Source organism: Lissotriton vulgaris, chromosome 12 (genome assembly GCF_964263255.1).
Source record: "Lissotriton vulgaris chromosome 12, aLisVul1.2, whole genome shotgun sequence".
Classification (NCBI taxonomy): domain Eukaryota; kingdom Metazoa; phylum Chordata; class Amphibia; order Caudata; family Salamandridae; genus Lissotriton; species Lissotriton vulgaris.
This window is the reverse complement of record NC_141700.1, coordinates 175,164,542-175,179,836: the sequence shown is the minus strand read 5'-3', so window position 1 is coordinate 175,179,836 and position 15,295 is coordinate 175,164,542. Positions and strand designations below refer to the sequence as shown.

The following is a 15,295-nucleotide window of genomic DNA, read 5'->3' as shown; positions in this document are numbered from 1 at the left end:
TTTCATTTTCCTAATATTGCTTAAAGGGGTTTGTTCGAGTAGAAATAAATATGTATTAGTAAATGTAACCCTAACCACTGTGTTACATGTTGAATCCTGTTGTTTGTGCTACTCCAGCACAAGTACTCTTAAAAAATGCCTAGACCTCGTAGTGCCCTTTGTCTTATGTAACAATTCCTATACACTGACTTACACATATATTATTCATTGTCTCTATGTGAGTTTGATGTCAAGTACTCCAACACCATAATCTGGTATGAGAGGCACTATTAAAAACATGTGCTATAGGGGCTATGTAGAGATAAGGGGCACTGTTGCAAGGTGATAGTGAGGGGTCCATTAAAAGGCCCCAATAATAATTGCTGTATCCTGGTGCACTATACGGTCATCCTTACCATGCTTTAAAAGCTATTAAAATCAACAATATAATTAAAATGTGTTGTAGGAAGCACTATTTTTGCCATTTCCCCCAAATTTCTTGGAGGGAGAACACCCCCAAATCGTTCTTGTAGTGGTTGAGCTCGCTCACTGTGCTCACTCGTGATGCAACGTACGGGGGCTCGTCTGACAAAATGTGCCAGGGCTGCTTTGGGTTCCCATTCTGTCCTGCTCACATGACAAACACAGCTTCTCCCCAAATTACCACTGCACTAAAAAAAGCCCCTACTCCCTGAAATCCAACCCTCGCCCATGACATTTAACTACCCTGGATACACAGTTATGCTGAAACTCTTTTGCTCTTCCAAGTAACCCACTCCTCCCCAATACACCTTTGCTCTCTCTCTCTCTCTCTCTCTCTCTCTCACACACCTGTCCAATCTGGGATCCCTTGCCCCCTTTCAAAATAGCCCTGCCCTCCTATCACTAAGCTCCTCTCTCACCCCTTTCACACTCCTCTTCTACCCACCGCACCTGCCTCCTGAGTTGTATCCAGTCATGTACCAGCACCCTACTTGCTGATGGTGATGGCGAAAGTTGTTGTGTGTGCCTGGTGTGATTTTACAGCCTGACTGACGCGGGAAATAACACTCTACACAGAGCGGAATTCCCCTCGAATTGCCAGGTGTGAATATCGATAAGATGTGCTTGATCAGGTTATTCCCTTTATTATAAGGATGAGAGACATCCTCTGCCCTTCGTTGAAGGCTGAGAGGCAGTGATCATTTGCCTTCTATTTAACCTCTACAGACAGCTTGGTTCCTGTCACTTTAAAGCTCGGATGCCGCTTTTCTAGTTACCTTTAAGGCCTCTTTCAAATCAAACGATCGGGGTTTTTTATGTTGCACTCAATTTACGTTGCTGTCATTTATGGTAGCGTTAGCATAATTTCCCGTTTCGTGAAAGATCAGCAATCGCATTTCTTATTTAAAGTTCTGAAATACTCTTTTCTGTAACTTTTAGGATGCGGCGCACTTTTGCCTTCTGTTTTACGCCCCGACGCGGACAGCCCCCACCGCCTCTATTTAAGGCCCGGAGACCTGCGGGCCTCCATTATTTACAGCTCAGAAGCGGTCTTGCCCTGTCGCTTTAACGGCCCCAGACCGTCATTTCCACTTGTTTCCACGGCTCGGCGAGTCATTTCCCAGTCCCCGTAAAGCCCTGGGGTGCGCTTCCCAGGGATGTTGTACTGCTCCGGGACAAGCTTTCTCCTGTCCCCACGCGGCGGCGGGACATACCTCCTAGGGCTCCGGGGGCGCCCGCGCGCGCCCCCACAAGCGCTCCCCGCGCGGCCAAAGTGCGCGCGGAGAGCAGGAAGCGGCGCCCGCGAGGACGGTGCTCAATGAATAATGAAGCGTGTCCCTGCGATTGACTTGAACGTTTCCTCGACGCCTCTGAGGGGAACTCAAGCACCCGCTCCCCCCCTCCCGCCTTCCACCGCACCCTGATAATCCACCGGGCACCCGGAAGCCTGCACCCCTTCAGAGAGAGCCCTTTCTGAGGAAAGCCCCGGCCCCGCTCACTGCGCGAGCCCAGGATGGAGCGACAGCCCTTCCATTGTCATCCCGGCATAATTCATGGCAGCTCCGGAGGTCTCGCGGCAGCGAGCTTTGATGAGCCGAGCCCGACACATTAAGAACCTGCTCAGATCGTCCATTTTTTTTTCTCTTCGAGGGCAGACCCTCTCCTCCAGCAGCGCGAGCCTGACCTTGAGCCGCCCAGAGCGCACTTGTTATCCGCCCTCCCGGCTCCCAAATCAGCGGCACCCGGCCCCGGGCGGCGCTCCGTGCCTCCGGCTCGGCTTCCCGGACTCCCTTCCGGCACCCCCCAGCCCACACCCAGCGCCGCGTCCGCCCGGAGAGGGTCCTTACCTGCTCCCGAAACTCTTCCAAGTCTTCTTTCTTGGGGGAAAGTCTCCCGAGTCCCGGTGGACAGGCAGCACCCCGAGCCTCGCCAGCCCCCGCGCCGGCGTTTAGCACAAGTAATCAGCAATAAAATGACGCTCATCTGCACTGTAACCTTGTGGCGTATTTAATGTAAATAAGCCAGTTATGTTGCCAATCGCAGGCACACAAACACATAAAAGGTCCTCGGCTCTGCTTCCTCCACCCGCTCAACGCTGTATTTACAGACACACAAGGCATCGGATAATGTTAAAACAATGCCACTGCCAAATGATTATGAAAATATGATTTTAATTAATCACGTAGTAGGCAAGGAAATTAGCATACGGTAATTAAACTTAGAGAGAAAGGGAGAGAGAGAGGCAACGTCATCGAGTTGCTCTGCCTTAAAGGTTGGGGGTAAACACACTCGAATTTGGGGTGGTGGGGGCGGTGGAGCGGGACACGAGCGCCCGAGAAATAACTTTTCATACGTCGGGGGAGCAACTTTAAAAAGATTTATGCCCCGAAGTTGGGCCCTTCGGAAACAATATACATCGATGCTTAACGTGACTGGTTAATTACGGTTTTTTTTTACGGAAAAATGCAATTATAAATTACGAGTCCCATAGTTGACAAAAGGAAAGTGCATGAATGGATTCTTTGTTTGGGGGATTATATAATGTCCGGAGTCCAATTATGGGGTGAAAGGATTTTAGTAATAAAGAGAAAATGTATCAAAACACACAAACGAGCGGCGTCTTTAAAAGAAAATGCTGGCATGTGACATTGGGAGCATGTTGGTCACAGAGAAAAAAAGCACAAAAAAAAGGAAGAGAAGCCGTGTGATACGCATGATTAGGAAGCGATGGAGACTGATTATTCAGAATGCCCAAGCCGCAGGGACACTTAGAGCATTGATTCAGGTAAGAGGCGAGTGAAGTGAACTCCCCCAGGACGTGTGGGGCCACATTTCCAAGTCAGTTTACTCCAACAATGCTGTGAAAAAACACGAGTTCCGCCTGCCACAGAAGAAATTAGAATGAAGAGCGAGGAAAGAACAAAACGGAGGTGTGCTCCTCTCTGCCCATCAGTTAGCAACATTCTAGGGTAACTATTGACCTACTGACGTGAGATCAGTCTACCACACCTCCACGCCAAATTATTGTATTTGTGAGTTTGTTTTAATAATCTCTGGCCTGACTCTGCATGCATTTTTCCCTGAAATCATGCAAGTAGATTCTTATATGCTGAAAAAATAACTATAAACTTCTCACGATGTCCCTCCAAACCTAGTGTGTTCACGACCACAGAATGGGAAAGGAAGATTCTCACACGTAAGCAAAAAAAAAAAGTTTGGGGATTGGTCCCTGAATTCCCAGTTTGATGTGTATGAAATTCTCTTTGAACGCATTCCAAAAATCCATGCTGCCCCCTTCAACTGAAATTAGCATATCTGCGGCATTAATAATATCTCTATCTCTATGGGGAGAATGGCGGCAGCAGTGGGGGTGTTCGTCAATTATACGCTGAGGAACCGAGGCTGTCTCCCCTTCTTTTGAACTTGGTATTGTGAGGCGAGCGATTCTTTACAAGTGACAGCGCCGACAAAGAGGAGACGATGGGAAAGCAGGTCGAAAGGAAGTAGCCTTATGACTTTTCAAAAAGAGCACTTTCTGAGCAAAATAATGGAGGAGCGGGGCGCGTTTTTAACCCCAGTGAGACTGCGTGCAATGCACTGCAACTTGAGAACCCGAGTTGCTGTTTATGTACAAACACGTCCATTGTTCCCGCCCTTTTGCATAAAGTTCAGCCATAGCATATTTTCTATGCTTTAGATGTCATCATGGCTGAGAAAAAAACCTGTAACACAAAGCGGGCGCTGTGCATTACAAAGCGGCCAGACAATTCGCTTGCCTGTGAATTATTATCATGTAATATCATGTATCCGACGTGGAGAGAAAAAGACCGTGCACTTTATTGCATATCATGTTGCAGGAAAAGTTCAAAATGCTTTCACGCAATAGGTGACTGATTGTTGGTTTGTGCTATTCCGAGACTGCATTAGAAAGCACGTGGGAACGGAGATGAGAGCAACTTCCTTGCAAACTAGTGTAATATAATACATATGCAAATAGTCTGTGTGAAGTTAATACGTTTTCGAGACTGCCTGGTTGCATGGCTGTCTCTCTCATGTACCGTATGGCACGTGCCTTAAAGGAAGACGAACATATAACAGCTCTAACATCTTCTAGCACTGTGGAGTTTCAGGGGGACGGGGGGGGGAGAGAGTTCGGGAGTCTGGCACTACCGATAGCATCCTAAATCTACACATGGGATTCCTATAATTACGAATTAGACGTCACAGAATGGCAAATAACTGCAGATTTTGCACGTGCAGCGTTCTGCATGGATTTCCTAATTCGTTGAATTTAACACAGACGCTTAACTCCTGCTTTGAGCAGGTGGACCTGCTTCGAGTGGGGATATATGTTTGCAAGGCCTCATGTGTGAGGTGGGGGTAGTAAAGGAAGAAGTTAGGGTGGTGGGAGAAAGAGGAAGATGTCATTTGGTTGTGGGAGCATTAGATGGTCACCCGTGACCTGACTGAGGGTCAAAAGCAAAGAGAACAATTGATGGACGGAATGCTGAACAATGCAAACATTTACCCCTGACAGTGGGTCAGGCTGGGGGAAAGAGACCGGTTGATGCTCCAATGCTGACTTTAACAAAAGCAATTTTGCCAGCTGGAACATTCAGTCAGTAAAATTGGATCTGAAAAGTCTTGGTGCAGGACCACTTGCCAGCAAATAATTATGCAGAGCGGAATTATGCACTGGAATTCTATTCCACACCACTAGTAATCTGAGCCATAGTTTCATGATTCCTGATTGGTAGTTCCTGCATGGCAGGCTTGTTGCAGTCATCCCTATACTGTGTATGATTTCTATCGATTTCGTCAGCAGCACTGCATTTACTGCAAGTTATTTTCTTTGTGTTCAGAGCTGTGGCCAATGTGCGAACAGGGACTGCATGGTTCTCTTGGTCAATTTTGGGCTCTTTTAGAAAGTAGGGTGGTCAAAGGTTCTTAATCCGCGAAGGGTGAACAATATGAAAACTTCACATCACTAAGCCTGGCACTTCTCAAACGCGAACTGTCACCCAACGCCAAGTCTCTTTGATTCACCCTGGACACTGATCTTACACTCAAAGAACACATTGCCAAGAAAACAAAGATGGCCTCGTAGCAGTTCTCTCTACTAAAGAAAGTAAAACCATTCCAAGAAAGCTACTTCAGAACTAGCATTCAAACTGTCCTACTCGTGTATCAGTAGAGTGGCAACACCGTGGCCCAGGGTCTTCAGACTCCACACCGCCCCACCTCCCCTTAAAGACATCCTGCCTCACCAAGGCCCTGAACAGTTTCCCCCCTCCCTCCCTCAGCTCACCCCCTCCCTATCTGAACTCCATTGGCTGCCCTAGCCAGGCAGCACCATCTTCAAAACCAGCTGCATCTTCTACAAAGCGATCATGACTAACACCTCTACTTACTGAGCTGACAAGTACATCCTACCGGTGTACACCCGCAGTCATGGTACTATTAGACTGGAGATGAAGAAGTGTAAATGACTTAAAATACAAGGCAACAGCCCTTGTCAGTCTATGCACCTTGGTTAAGGAACCACATCCCCATAGCTATTAGAACTATCCCAACCCTCCTTCAATTTAGGAAAGAGTTGAAGTCACACCCTTGTAAAGAACATTACATCATGATGCAATAACCGTCTGCTTTCGCTCCTAGAATCTATCTATTCCTCCAATCACATGTTGACTGTATAATTGTCTTGGGTGCTGTACAGCTCGCTGCTGCTTTTCAACTAGGTTCATGCTTTAAAAATAAATAATGATGGATTTAACCTAGATCTATGACTGCTGGGGGTGTTGGTTTGATTTGTTTCACATTCCATCAATCATCTGTTCTTTTTGCATTTGTCGCCCTAAGTGGGAAGGGTATGCCCAGACGTGGGTCCAGTGCTCTCTACGCCACCAGATTCAAGATAGCCTGACTGAGGTGGGGGGATAACCCGAAACCAGACCCAGGATGCTTGTTTCTGGTCCAGGGAGGACCTGGCAGTTCAGGCTGGACCTACCCATGGGGGCTAGGGCCCAAACTGATTGGTATATGACAGGGTCTAAACTGAAATGGCTTGGAGAAAAAAAAAACAATGGATTTGACCCAGACCTGTGACTGGGGATGAATGTTTGAGTTCTTCAGCATTCTTTCAGAGAACTGGCGAAACGTTAACAATTGTACCTGCATCTTTTGGGGGCCGCTACCAGGCTCAAACTGCTGCCCTACTCTGCTGTCTCTGCTCTCCCTCCGCCGCCGCATTTTCCACATCTCCACTGCCGCCGCTGAGTGGGGGAGAGCGAGAGGCGCTGAAACTACAATACCCTGCAGCCCCTGCGACCGGAAGTCGCATACCGAGCTATCGCGCCAGGAGGCGCTTAAATTCTTGCACCATTCCCGGTGGAGCGGGGACTCTTTCAGAGAATTGGCGAAACGTTAACAATTGTACCTGCATCTTTTGGGGGCCCCTACCAGGCTCGAACTGCTGCCCTACGCTGCTGTCTCTGCTCTCCCTCTGCACTTTCCACATCTCCACTGCCGCCACTGAGTGGGGGAGAGCGAGAGGGGCTGAAACTACAATACCCTGCAGCCCCTGCGACCGGAAGTCGCATACCGGGCTATCGCGCCAGGAGGCGCTTAAATTCTTGCACCATTCCTCGCCTCGTGGGAGCAGGCGGGAGCGTCCCGGGAGAAGCCTGGGACAAGGGCGGGACCGTCTGTGGCCGTCCGGGGTCGGACGAGGCCGGGCCGGGCCAGCCCTCTTTCGTTTCTCCAGAACTATACTGGTACTCATACTGACTTAATATGCCCCATGGGCACCCACTTTTAATCTTTTAACTTTCTTTTTTACTACTGCTGTATTTAGCTTGTGGTCAAAGTTTGCTTCGATATCTATTTTGGTTTATTAATTAAGGCTCAGTCATTATCGTGCCAGCTATCATAGTGACTGTTTGTTTATCTTTTTATACTCTTTTTTTTTTGTATTGGTCATCACCACTGCCCTAACCAGTTTTTATCTCTATTGGTGCTTTGTAGGGCCCTTTCTCATCACTAATATTTGAGCATCATGGGTAAATCTAGTAAGGCCACCGCAGCACGACCAATGACCAGACAGTTAGCAACAGCTAACCAACCTATTCCAACGCTCACAGCAATCGATAAGATGCTTCAACAAACGATTGGAGTTGTTGCTACAGCTATTGAAAACACGGAGAGGCGACTCTCTCTTACCCCGGCGTTCGCCCCAACTCAGGCCTCAGGGGACACCTCAGAAGCCTTGATAAATCCCTCTGATTCTGCCTCATTCCTTATGTCTTTTGCTGATCTACCCTGTGCCCAACCCGCCCCTGAAGACCCCATCCCTTTAGTAGATGCACTGCCCCACATATCCCCAGGTGTGAAAAAGGCCCCCAAACCCCGAACCAGGCGAAGTTAGACGCATTCTGCATATAACTTGGGGAAAAAACCTACTCCAGCCAGTGTTGCTCCGCATGAGGAGTTCAGTTCTTCCGGACATCCACTGTGGGCAACACACTTGCTAACTGATCTCCAGGCTCACCTAGAACTGTGTATAGCTTCTCACTTTAAAACACTTTCTTCTAGGATAGATAGATTGGCTTCTTTTATCAATTATAAAAACACGGGGAGTGCCAAGGCATCCAATGCCCTAGGTAACCCTGACACAAGTGTAGGTCATGGCTCATGTTTGTCTACCACTACTTTAACTACCGCCATTGCATCGGCTATCCCACCCCAACCTTTGATCGCCACCCAGACAAAAAAATCCACCATACCAGTAGATACTTCTGTCAAGGCTAGGAGCACTATCACATTTTCTATTGCCCCGGGGAGGACAGATGCTAGTATGCAACCCTTGCCGACATCCACGTGCCTCCACACTCAGCAGGGCACCCTTATAATCCCCTTTTCGCCCCCGAAACTATAGACGCTAGCCATTGTTTGCAGCTCCCCCCGAGGCAGCACCGTACGTGGTGGTGCTGACAGGTGTACCACCATTGACCAGTGCACAGGGTGAATCCTATCCTGAGCTTAAGAACAAGGTAATTCATTGGCTATCTAGGCATCGCCCCTTTAAGGGACGTGCTCAGGGGGAGATTCTCTTTGCACGCAGAGTTAACTGGTTGGGGAAAAGACCAAAAGACATCGAGGGTGACTGTATTGTGGTGAATTTTAGAGAACCCTCTGCTGTTAGGTACCTCTTGGAGTTTAGTCGGCCAGGTCTCCCAGGTACCATTAATACCTACCACATGGGATACTTTTACGGCCAAAGTTTGGCCTCTGCAACTCTGTACCAACCTCCCCTGCCCCATAGCGACACCTTCCTTGAGTACAATATCCCAGTGGCAAACAGATTTAGGGTTCTGAGTTGTGTGGAATGACTACCTTTTGTTGCCCCCACAACGGACTCACCTACTGCTCTTTCTCCTATCCAGAGCATATCCATCAATGATGGGCAGGAGCTAGATATCCTGACAAGGTCAACACCTAGCCCCTCTGGCTCTGTCCCAGGACCATCGGTACATCCTCCCACTTTGATAGCGTCTTGGAATGTAGCCGGTTTGGGGCCTAAGCTTCAAAACCCTGAGTGGGGGGAGTTGGTGGACAATTACGATCTCTGTCTATTCCAGGAGACCTGCCTCCTATCTGCTCCAACTAGGGCGGGGTATGCATCTTACCACCAAGCAGCTATCCAGGGACCCAGGGGAAGACCCTCGGGTGGTTGTGTACTTGGGTGGCAGTCCATTTGGGGTGTGCAGTCAAGGTATTAGACACCATTTGTTTGGATATTTGTGCCTCTTATTGTCATTTGATGGTGGCATGGTATTGGCAGTGATCAATATCTATTTACGAACTACACCCCAACAAAAAGGTCTATCCATTCTTGAGGCATTGGAAGTTCTCTTATCTTCCTTCCCATCATCGTACAACACAATAATTGGGGCAGACTTAAACTGCGACTTTGAGCCGTTTCTGGGGATTCCCCATGTTACCTCGGACGAAGACAAGATTAATTTAATACCGGAGTGTTCTATGTATCCCGCTAAACTTCTCTCACCAATGTCACTTGCAATCAATAAGATGGTAGTGGCATTTTCCCTTATGGCCTGCAATGGCAGGCTCTCCCCAGATATACCTGGGTTGCGTACGTATAATAGAATAGGGAAGTCCACGACTATCGATTACATCCTGGTGAACTTAGAATTTTGGCCCCAACTTAAATCATTCACCGTTATCCCAAGAGTGGACAGTGACCACAATTTACTGTCTCTTGAATTAGTTAAACCTCTTGGGAAACCAACATCACAGGACGGCACCAGCACTCCCACTTATCGTAATCTTTTACTTACAGCAGGTGGTAGGCGGGTAAGATGGGATAGGGTGGCCCAGGATCCGGTATAGCTGGCCAACCTATGTAACCAGGTAGTAGGGGCCTTAATGAAGGTCAGCGACCTGAGGAATTGTAATCTTGAGCCCTCATACTTCATAGCCCTCCAGTCTATCCACAATTCTCTTTTTTATACACTGGCTGATCTTTTTTCAGTCACTGTACCTGGTAGGGGGCCCAGGCCAAGGTCTGAGCACTGGTTCAATAAAAGCTGCAGGGAGGCGAAATCATCCCTGTTAAAGGAGGTGAAATCGGGCTCTCAGCAGACAAATAGGAAAGCACGGCTGACCTACAAAACCTTGATCAATGAGGCAGATGGGAGCATCTGAAAGCAGCCCTTGAAACCCGGGACTTTAGGGCTTTTTGGAATTTGGTACGCGGAGGCCCAGCTACAGGGCTCCCCGCAATTACTCCTAACCTTAGTGAGGAGGTTTGGCTCGCCCACTTCAAGCCACTCTACTCCTTAGGGGGTGAGCCTTCCGTGGTTGATCCAAAAGAACTTGTAACCATTTACGATCAAGTGCCCCCGAAGGTCGACGACCTCAGCGCCCAACCTTTTACGTTGCTGGAAGTTAAAGCAGCCATTAGGAGTTTGATCCCGGGAAAGGCGCCAGGCCTTGACAAGATACCTGGTGATTTATTCAGGTCAGAGCCAAGGGTCTGGACGCCATATATATGCACCTTTTTCAATGCCATTATGCAGGGCTTGTCCATTCTATCGACTTGGCTGGGTGCCGAAATTATACCCATTTACAAAAAGGCTTCCCCTCTGGACCCGGCCAACTACCGCCCTATTAGCTTGATTGACGTCCTCCAGAAGCTCTTCGCCCGAGTCCTCCTTTCCAGATTGCAGTGTTGGATGGACGACCACCACATCCTAACCTCCCTGCAGGCAGGTTTTCGGGCGGGGGTCTCAACGATTGATCAGCTGTTCAGGCTCCAGCTGGTCTTCTGGAGGACTGTTACTATTGGGGAGGGCAGCCTGTTCCTGATTTTTGTGGACCTCCGGTCCGCGTTTGACCTGGTTCAGAGGGAAAAGTTATGGATTGTTCTTAAGGAGATGGGGGCCCCAGTTAATCTGTGTGACCTTTTTAAGCGCCTGCACCAGGGCACATACGCCAGGGTTAGGTACGGGAGGGGAGGTGAGCTGTCTACCCCGTTTTCTGTTGAAAGGGGTGTGAGGCAGGGGTGTGTTTTAGCCCCCACCCTATTTCCCCTCTTTATTATTGGTTTAATTGCTTTTTTGTTGGGTGCTAAAGGTCTCGACTCCCCGAGCCTAGCTGGTCAGAAAATACCGGCTCTGATGTTTGTCAACAATACCCTCCTACTGTCTAAATCAGTGGGGGGTATCCAGCGAACTTTAGATGCTTTTTCTGGGTTTTGCAAGTTGAGGAATTTAGAAATCAACCATATCAAAACCAAGTATATGGTTTTTAATATGAAATACCCTAATTGTCCCTTCCCTGCACCTGGGGGGGCAAGCCTCTGGGTCGGGTGTCTACCTTCGAGTATTTAGGGGTCACTATAAATGACAGAATGGACTGGGCCCCGCATATTACTAAAGCCAATCTGAAGCTCACACAATCCACGGGTGGCATCTTAAAAGTTTTTAATGAATCATCTCTTAAATTGGTGGGACCCTCTGTTGAAATTTATAAAGTCCAGGCAAGAGCCGGTACGCTATATGGTGCAGACATATGGGGGCATGTTAATGTTGCGCCCCTTATTCATACCGAGAACAGCTTTCTGAGGCGCCTTTTAAGACTCCCCCAGAGTACTCCCCTTATTCCACTTAGGCTAGATCTGAGGTTGGCCCCTTTACAGGACGTCGTTTCGAACCGTCTGCTGCTATATTGGAGACGTCTCTGGGCCACCCCGGAACTAGAGAGTTATAGGGAAGATTTACGGGACTTGTTGGATAGTAGGGGAGCGGAGAAAATTCCCTGGCTCAATTACGTTCGGAAGCTTTCTTGGGCCATAGGGAGGGGAGATCTTTGGTCCTCACCTGAGGAGTCCAGTGCCTTGCTTCCTAGGAAAAATCTGAATGCGGCACTGAGAGAGTACGGTTTATCCCTTTTAATATCCAACTCTTCCTCGGGTAGGTTAACCAAAACATTCCTATAAATCAAGGCCCATCCGAAATTTGAGAGCTGTCTGGACGACATAAAGCCTCCTTTAGCCAGGAAATTATATGTCCAGTTCAGGAATGGTTCACTTCCCCTACGGGACATAACAGACAAATGGCTAAAACCCGCGTCTCCAACGTCTGGCATCTGCCCGGGGTGTTCGGGAGGTAAGGAGACAGCCCAACACGTTTTACTCTTCTGCCCCTCGTACCATCGGCCGAGAGCCAGATGGATAGTAGTACTCTGTCGGTCTAGGGGAATCGGGGATTACAGGGAGGTGTTTAGAATCTTTAAGACCGACACTGAATTTCTGACTGTACTTGCTACATCCAAATTTCTTTTATCTATGTGGATCATAAGGTGTGCTATTTTAAAACAGGCATCCCCACCAACCCTGCCCTAATTGGGCTGGTCGAACGGTAACTCTGCAGACATGAGATGCTCAAATTTTTTCTACCTTCTAATTAAGATTTTAACCTGTATTTATTAAGCTGCTATTCCTTCTTATGTGTTTTTAATGTTAATCTGCTGATGAACATTTTCTGTTGTATGTATCTCGCCTTTTTATGGTTTTTAACCGAAATAAAAGCTCTTTGACTGACTTACTTCTTCAGCATTCCATCTATCATCTGTTCTTTTTGTGTTTGTCGTCCAAAGTAGGAAGGGTATGGCCAGAGGTCGGTCTGGTGCTCGCCACATCACCAAGTTCAAGGTAGCTTGGCTGATGAGGGATGATACCCCGCAACTGGTCCCAGGATGCTTGTTTCTGGTCCAGAAAGGACCTGGCATGGCAGTTCTGACTGAACTGTTCCCATTGGGAGCAGTGTCGAGACTGATTTTCATATGGCTGGGTCTAAACTGGAATGACGTCCCATGCAAAAAATTCTGAGTTAACCCAGATCTGTGACGGGGGTGAATGTTTGATGTGTTCAATATAATATCAATATTTGGGCAACCCATGTGGTCTTGGGTAACAGAAGTTATCAGGTAAAGATGTCTACAATGGATTTCACTTAAAGAGCAATTTCATTCTTTTTCACCACAACTGTTGGATACCCTCATCGTTAAATCAAAAATGAATTATCCTAAAAATACATTCAATAAAGTCAACAAGGAATACATCTCTGTTTGATTTGCTCAGCATTCCGTCCATCGCCTGTTCTTTTTGCTTTAAAAATAAATCAGGCATACATGAATGAAAACATGTATACATAAATAAAGTAGTTAGAAACTATCTGTGGTGAAGAAGGCAAGGCAGGTAATGGGCCATATGACTAGATGGGGGCTGTGGCTTGCTCAGGGTAAACGTGGCACTTTCGGAATATACTTACCGAAGTGAGACAGGGGCTGGATGATGGAGATTTGAGGCTATTGTTAAAGATTGAGAAATAATGGGCTTGCTAGACAAATAAGGGGTTTTAAGTGGGACAGGAGACATTGGCATTTGCAAACTAATAATTGTGAACTCAGTGTTGAGTGTAGAAACATGATTAGGCCTGGAGTACATACTGACCTGTGTTTATCTTGTAGCAGGATGCAGATTTTCAGAGCACTATTAGACCTTCCTTGTAAACAGAGCATAAGAGAACTTGAAAATGGTGGGAACATACATTTATTTAAACTCCAGTCAAATATTAATTTGCTGAAGCTATTTAGGGCTATCGGATGACTCTGCACTTACCGTTGGTTAATATAACATATATAATAGATTAACAGATGTCAAAGTAATTCAAATCTGTTCTCTAATGGGGTCTAATCTAAGGTACACTTACAATTACAAATGAGTTCTATCATTGCACAGCATCAAGAAACACCCATATAAGTTTTCACACAAAATGATAGTGCACATGGCCGGACATATTCCTAAATCAACCTTTAAGATTATGGCTGTCAAATCATAATGTAGCCGGTTACAAGCACAGGCACACACTGATTTCTTAAATGTGGTAGATAAAACAAACCGAACTATGTAAATGTTTTACTTTGCTCTGGGAAGGACACTTGGTGTTTATATAATACAAGTGTCATTATAAGCATATAGTGTCATAGTTCATTGTACCTTGAATGGCAGTAATTGTTAGCCTGCAAAGGAATTAAATTGTACACAGCAATTCTTGAATTTTCGCTCTCCAAATGACTTCAAATTATATATGCATCCTCACATATAAGACAGGACCAATTTATCTGTGTTCTATTTTAGCTGTCAGAAATAACTTTTAAAGCTTTGATAAAAAGTTGGCAGGAAAAGACTACTTTCATAATTTAATGATAGGTGTGTATTGATAGGTACTCCAAAGCAGACTGGTAGAAGAACTTTATTGCATAATTCAACCAGACACAGCAGACACGGATGAGCAACAAGAGCCAGTTGCTGACTTCCCAAGGTCTCCAATGGAATGACAGCCACCGCATTCTATCTTAACACCTTAGCTGCTTTGGAACGTCCAGCTCCAGTGCTGAACGTTCCATTGCGCAGGTGCAGCTGGAACGTCCAACGGCCGACGGCAGCACTCCTGAGGTAGTTGTGCCGTCGGCCGCTGGTATAGGCGCAGCACTTAAGAGGCTAAGGTCACATACACCCACAATGGATAGTGTCCACCAAGGCTCAAGATACATGATGCAATAGCTTGCATCATAACAAGGAGCTCTGTATCAATGTATCTCACCATAAATTACCTAGACCAATGTTACAGTGAACCACTTCAGGGAATTGCATTCACCACACCAGAGGTTGAAAGTATCCCAACACCAAAGGCTTTACGATTACATTATCAGGATAAAAGCAGGCAGGTATTAAAATGGGATGAAGATCTTAACCTCACTGTGAAATCCCACTCAGTTTTGTGCTTAAAAGTGCCCTTTTAAAACAGCAGCATTTCACTCAGTAACTGCCAGTTCTAACAAGAGAGTTCTGCTGTTTATATCTTCGACCTGTTTTTATAATAAAGTACACAATGCTTCTTTTGTAAGCTGGAGTTCTAAGTTGGCCAAAAGTTCCTGTTGTGTACCTGAAACATTTTTGTATGACAGAGAGACAGCTTGACAAGAATGAAAGTATTCTCTTTCTTTCCATGCTTCCACTAATAATGCCTTTCATAGCATTTTTTGTATAGGCCCCAGAACCCCTAAATCATCGGATGGACTGCAAGCAACTTTGGCTCAACCCTGACACATATGAGGGATTCATTTTGGATGCTTGGATGCTGAGATTATTAACCATGAATCAGAGTTTCTTTCAGAACTCCAACTCTGACTCCCCTTTCTGCAATGTGCAGTATGGCTTTCTCAAAGTGACTTTTCCTGGGGCTGT

General features: G+C 46.8%; 1 protein-coding gene across 1 annotated transcript in view; it reads right to left on the bottom strand.

Annotated features, from left to right (window-relative positions):
- ZNF536 (zinc finger protein 536) overlaps positions 1 to 2,402 on the bottom strand; it is a 1,127,234-nt gene extending 1,124,832 nt beyond the window's left edge. Inside the window, exon 1 of the mRNA XM_086947709.1 lies at positions 2,310 to 2,402. The gene's annotated coding sequence lies outside the window, so the exon portion shown is untranslated. The remainder of the gene's footprint in view (positions 1 to 2,309) is intronic.
- Positions 2,403 to 15,295: the final 12,893 nt, after the last annotated feature.